Below are 6990 nucleotides of genomic sequence, written 5' to 3'. Positions count from 1 at the left end.
TTTTCTCCATTTGTGTTCGAATTTGAATTTCAAATTATAACTGTTTATCCTCCATGCAGAAAAAAAATGCAGTCTTCATTTTCTCGCGCGCGCCCACACACACATACACATTATATATATATATATATATATATATATATATATATATATATATATATATATATATATATATATATATATATATATATATATATATATATATATATATATATATATATATATATATATATATATATATATATATATATATATATATATATATATATATATATATATATATATATATATATATATATCAAAGGGAAAGAAACAAACGACAGTGCCAGAAACACCTGCCGCCACAACGCAGGTGCACACAACAGCTGCTCACCACAACACTCATCCTACCAGAAACAGTGCCTCGCCTGCTACCATCACCACCACCACCATCAGAATGTCTTGCAATACCAAGGTACTTATATACCAACGGTAGGAGAGACTTACCCCTTGGGCTTGTCTTGGGAAAAAGAACAAAAAAACATTTAGGTACCTAAAAATGGTTGCAATAAAAGTCAGTTATTCATCTTGATAAAAAAAAAATATATATATATATATATATATATATATATATATATATATATATATATATATATATATATATATATATATATATATATATATATATATCGTCAGAGTTTGTTCGGTGACGTGGAGAGTCATGGAAGACCAGAGTAGAGGGGGGAGGAAGGAGCTGAGTGAGGAAAGAAGAAATAAAAAGTAATTTAAACTTTGAACTGACATCCTGGAATAAACTGAGCATCCCATGGAGTCGGATCTAAAAGCGTTGAAAATTGTTCTTTTAATCGGCTCGTTGCATTTTTCCCTTGCTTGGTAGGGTCTTTTCATTGCACTGAATAAGTTTGAATGTCATCAAGCATTGACGCGATAAGTCTCTCTCTCTCTCTCTCTCTCTCTCTCTCTCTCTCTCTCTCTCTCTCTCTCTCTCTCTCTCTCTCTCTCTCTCTCTCTCTCTCTCTCTCTCTCTCTCTGTGTGTGTGTGTGTGTGTGTGTGTTGGGTGCCAGGGTGGCGCGTAATATTCTTGCTGCGCAGATGCAACGCTGTGTTGTGAAGGTTTTTGTAAAGAGAATATTATGTTTAAAATGTATGATATGAGTATGAAAATGCTGATACGAGCCTGAAAAGCTGTGTGCAGTTTTGCTGGCTGCCTTTTCTGTCAGAGTGAATGAGTCTTCCTCTACAGCCGATGATATTTGATGACAATGGCAATGATGAAGGAAAACGAAAATGAAAACATTTTTTTATATTTCCATTAATTCCAAGTATCTTTTTTACGCAATGTTCAGTAATTAACTTAAGATACTGTATGTAATTGGAAACATTGTCATCAATGTAATTTTCATATCCTTCAAGTGTTTCTCTATATCATCATCATCACCACCGCTACCACTTATGCTAACGGTCAGAAAATAGTAAATGCCTTTGGTATTTATTTTATCTATTTATATTTTTATTTATTTGTTTATTTATTCTATTTCATTATTTTCAACCTATTTCACATTATTTTTTCGTATCAAGAATTCTTGTTAAAGCCGATACCAAAAGAAATCACCAAAAGAAATTATCTGGTGATAGGCAAGATTGTGATAGTGCTCTCTTCCCGTAGCCTTGACTCCGTGAGAACAAGATTAACAAAATGTAAAAGACTTAGACTAGTGAATAGCTTACCAAGAGGGGTTTCATTTTTCATACAGCAGCAATGCTAAATCGAAGGAAAATCGGATTTGGGCAAATATGTAAAAGTCTTGACCAATGATGTTCACAAGGCCTCATGACGCTTGCACCACGGTGCCATGTTTGATCCCCCGCTCCTTTCAAGTAAGAGTATGTCACATTTTGAAAAAGAGAAAACGCACGAACATAGAGGCAACCGATTGCCCTTTGGTGTTAATGTGTTTTATTTTATTCTATTTTATTTTATATTTTTTATTTTATTTATTTTTTTATGAGTGCCTCTTGCCTTGTGCCTTAGCACCTTAAGCATGTCCCTTCTTTATCTTTAGACAGCGCTCGCTCCTGTTACATACGAACATACATCAGTTTGAGGACAAGGAGAGAGGTGCGACTGAGGTGGTTTGGCTATGTGATGAGAAAAGATGAAGAGTAAGTGAGGAGGAGGAAGTTAGATATGAACCCACCAAACAGGAGGAGGAAGAGAGGGAAGACCAAAGAGGTTTATGCATACATTAAAGGAGGGTATGCGGGTGATATGTGTAACAGAATAAGAAGCAAGAGACTGAGTACGGGGGAGACGGGAAATCCGCTGTGGCGCCCCTTATCAGGAGCGGCCGGAAGAAGATAGTGGCCTCTAATCTCTGTGTTGTGTGAGCTAAACTGATGAAGACATTACTGTAGTTGAGAGTTGCGGCTGTTCATATTTGATGTTTGCTAGACAGGTGAGATTCGAATCCAGGCAGTCTCTCACTGTGAATTTTTGGATTCAAATGGCTGTCAAGCGTTTCAGCGTATCCTCATAACATTCCCACCAAGTGCCACGTATCATTCCTACTGAGCATCTCATTATTACGGTTGAATAAAACGCGCTCGCTCAAAACGATGAATTTTTTGAATTTTTTTCACTCCCAGCACTAATTTCCCCCAGAACCTCCGAAGATTAAAACAAGCAAATAAATAAGTAAAATGAATATGCAAAATGCACTGGCTTAAAATCCCCTCGCCCTTTTACGCAACTCAAAAGATTAGATTTTGCCTAACCAAAGGTAATAAATCAAAGGAGCTGCATGAGTGCGTTGGGGAGACAAACGTGCAAGGGAGGAGAGGAGGGATGGAGCAAGCAACACGACGACAGCTTTATTTTACTACGCACACACAATCCTTGGGCAATGCAAACTATAGGGCACTTCATCCTGCGAGTGTTTATAGATAATTTTCTTTTCTAACACAGTGGAAGTGAGGAGACTCTTCCATTAAATAACTTGATTTTCCTCCCATTACATAATCTGTAGCACACGCTCTTCCTCCCCCCTCCCCCATCCTTTTTGCCACCAACCTTGAAGCATTTGTAAAAATAAATATCAGTGTTAATCTCTCTCTCTCTCTCCTCTCTCTCTCTCTCTCTCTCTCTCTCCTCTCTCTCTCTCTCTCTCTCTCTCTCTCTCTCTCGGGATCGGTGTAAGAAAAAATCGATTTTCTGTTTGGCTCTCATGCGCTGGCAATACAACAGAAGATAACTCACCAAAACCAACCTTATACCTTATCACCTTTAAAATAAAAAGAACAAATACATCTTCTAACCATCATACCCCATCAAGGCAGACCCAATCCATGTGATATAAGGACCAGTACATATTTACCGGAATTTCAATTTCCAACTACGACTGGGTAACGCTAAAGTGTGGATATTGGAATTGGACGCCGCCTGTAACCAATCAGAGACCAGAACTCAGAACTGGCCAATAGGAAGGCTCGTCTTTGAACGTCTGGACTTTGTTTGTACATGGCGAGGGAAAAGGCCCGCGCGTGCACTGTGAGCTCGCTTTATTTTGTATACGTCGCTGGGAACAACTACTTAAACATGGAGGTAAGGATGTGTTAATGTAAGCTGAAGGTGTCAGGAAGGCGGGGAGGAGAGAGCAGAGCGACTATTGGTTACGGTCAAGGTGTTAAGGGAGAGAAATAGAAGCACTTGTTTTATGTGTGGGAAGAGAGGGCAATAATAATGTAAAAAAAAAAAAAAAAATGTACCAGGCACGAAACTGGCTCTTTCTGCGTCGTTGCTTGTAAGATAGAGTGGATGGTGGTTTGTAAGAGGTCTAGAGTGTGTCTAGAAGGGGTGTGATTTTATTTTGTATGTCCTGGCCGGCGTGGGGTGGAGGCGGCGCCACAAAGCCTTGTCCCAGCCACCCCGCGCGGCGCCCGGTGGCCTCCCCTGCCTGCCCGCGTGGTGCTCCATGGGGCCCTGCCTTGTAATGCCGGGGTAACTGACTTGATGAAATAGTGATTTAGAGTGGTGGAGGGCATTAACTTAACGTTTGGCGCCAATAACCCTAGAACGTCGACCAGTGTGACCCCTTCACGTGGCAAGAACTAAAGATTGTGCATCTTACGATTATTGTTTGCTTCTCCTCATCACGATATTTCACGGGTATAATGGTAGTAAGATTAACATATTAGTTGAGACAAAAGCAATTTCTGGGCATTTTTTTTTTTCCAATTGTGATCTTCATACGATAGACCGCCTATTAAAAATAATGAATGGATATTAAATTAACCAAGAGATGAAAACGCCTATGTTATTTCAGTATTATCCTATTTCACTGTCACACTGCCATTCTTTCTGTGTGTATTTCCTTGTCAAGGTTTTCCCCTGAAAGGAGGAAAGTGGAGGTTTAGCATTAGGAATACAAATACATGCTAATTAAAACGCCCAAAACTTGTGCTAACGTCTTTAGCTATTAAAGGACATTTCAAAGTTAAATGTCATGAAAAGTTATTATCTTACAATGCAGATTTTGGTCTTAGCATGCCTGGACACTTCCCCAAAAGCTATTGTAACTGCTGTGCCAGTCAAGTGAGTCAAACTAATTGCTATGCATCAGAGTAACCTAAAAGAGCGGGAACTAGGGCATATGGGATCCTAAAACCCTGTAATGGTAAAGTAATTTCACTGTCAAGGTTGCCCTGCTGTGGCATCATTTGGGGAGGAAGTCTCTCTCTCTCTCTCTCTCTCTCTCTCTCTCTCTCTCTCTCTCTCTCTCTCTCTCTACTCTCTCTCTCTCTCTCTCTCTCTCTCTCTCTCTCTCTCTCTCTCTCTCTGTGCTGCTATCTTCATACAATTTGAGTTATCTACAATTATACTTCCTTTGCTTATGAATAACCCACATCCTTCTTAGATGTTTCCTAAACCTCCTTGGCCTTTTCTCTTGATAGTGTTTTGCTATAGAAAAGTCATTACAGTGCTCACTCTCTGGTGCCACAATGCTGCTAGGCTAGATGCAACTCAGACCATGATCTCGACTAACACAGACCATTTTGAATGATCAACTCTGCTCATATTTATTACAGACTTGAACCATCATTTATTCCAGCTCTAATTCAAGATCCAAACCTTTTGGTAAATCATCATATTTTTATTTTTCAACTACTTACCTGTTATTCTTACCTGGGTTGGCTATCCTGTCATTTTTGACAGCATGGCTTGTGAATGCTAACTGGTATAATGATTTAAATTGATACCATTCAGGGCAGCCCACATCTGCAGGTATGCCAACCCCTTGCCTGGTATTAGGTAAGACAGTTAAAGTTGGCTGGAAGGAGGGGCTGAGTTGTGTGCCTTAGGTAGAATTTACACAACTATGGAAACTATGCTGGCAGGGTTAATCATTATAGTCAAAGAGGATATGGCCTAGGTGAGGGTGTAATTACTTTTTAAATGATGCAATGGAGTTGGCTCCAACAGCGTTATCAAGTAGGGGAGTTCCAGAGATCTATGCATCTCAAATTAAAAAAAAACCTGCATCTGCACTCAACCGGTATGTGGGGCTTGGCAGTTTTGGATTGATGACCCCTGGTGTGAGTTAATGGAGAGACTGGAAAGAGGTCATGTATTGCTGAGTGGTGGTGAAAATTCTTCCAGTATTTGATGAGATTGGCTCTAATAAACCTTCCCTGCATGGAGTATATGTTGAGGAATTTAAAGCGGTTTGGCATAGCTTAATTCGGATAGGCCACTGATTTCTTTTGTCCAGTTTTGTTACACAGATTCAAGAAAGTTACAGGTCGTGGTGGTACCCTGTGTTCCATACTGTGGATCCAAATTCCAACAGTGGCCTGATGTAGGATGTATAGAGAGTTACCATTAAGTCAAGGTCACGGCACAGGGGTAGACTTGACTAGGTAGTTGGCCAGTCCTGCTGCTTTCTTAATAATAGTTCTCACATGGGCATGAAATTTCAGAGAGTTGTTTACTAGTATGTGAAGTTCTATTTAAAGATGTGGTAATACTGGTGTGGGGTGCATGGCTTTACAGTCTACAGTACTTCTGTGGCAATGCAGCACTACACACTTTTCTGGATTAAATTGAAGGCCCCAGATCTTGGCAACTTGATATAAAGCATTAATATCTTTTGACAGGTGTTCAGTTCAGCAGCCAGGAATGAATTCAATTCCCCATACAGCCTTAAGTAATTTTTAGATAATCAGCAAAAACTTTGCATTTAGAATGGATGTATAAAGGTAGATAGTTTGATGTATATGAGAAAGAAAAGGGGACTCAGAATGGAGCCCCTGAGGAACACCACTGAGAACATCCCTTGAAGGGCTAGTACAGACAGACAGATACATACATAGTGTGACCTGTCAGGAAGTCTGAGATCTAAGATAGATTTGTTAATATAAATTTGTTCTGTTTATTGATATCTAGATCTGGTCTAAGTTGGTGCACTGTTGTGGTCAGAGTTGTTGGTGGTCCAGTCTGAGTTGGCAGTGGGCTGAGTAAGCAATGATCTGAGTTGGGGGGTTGAACCATGGCAGAGAGGAATTGAATAAAAAAAAATCCCTGCATCAAGAAGCCTGTCCCTGATGGAAAGAAGGGCTGTCATTGACAAGATTGATAAAATTGTCTTGCATTTGTGGAGACAAAAGTGTCAACTGGTTGTAGTTTGGTCCCACTCTGATTTGATTTTCAGGCTCACGTGTATTTTTTATATTGCTCTTCATCAGTAACAAATATTGGCTATTGTAGATTACATATGTTATTATTACATAGGCTACATAAATTTAATGTTGATTTTCAGAAATTATATGCATATACACATTAAACATATTGGTGTAATGTTCTATACCATATACAGTACTCGTATATAATTAAGGGAAATCAATAATGTACAGTATCTGAACCATCTTTTCCGGGTGTATTATGAAGTACAATGTTACCAATATAAATTAGATTATTTTTTAAGTATTTAAATTTA

The sequence above is a fragment of the Scylla paramamosain genome, chromosome 27 (genome assembly GCF_035594125.1).
Source record: "Scylla paramamosain isolate STU-SP2022 chromosome 27, ASM3559412v1, whole genome shotgun sequence".
NCBI classification, from domain to species: Eukaryota; Metazoa; Arthropoda; class Malacostraca; order Decapoda; family Portunidae; genus Scylla; species Scylla paramamosain.
This window is presented reverse-complemented; position numbering follows the sequence as displayed.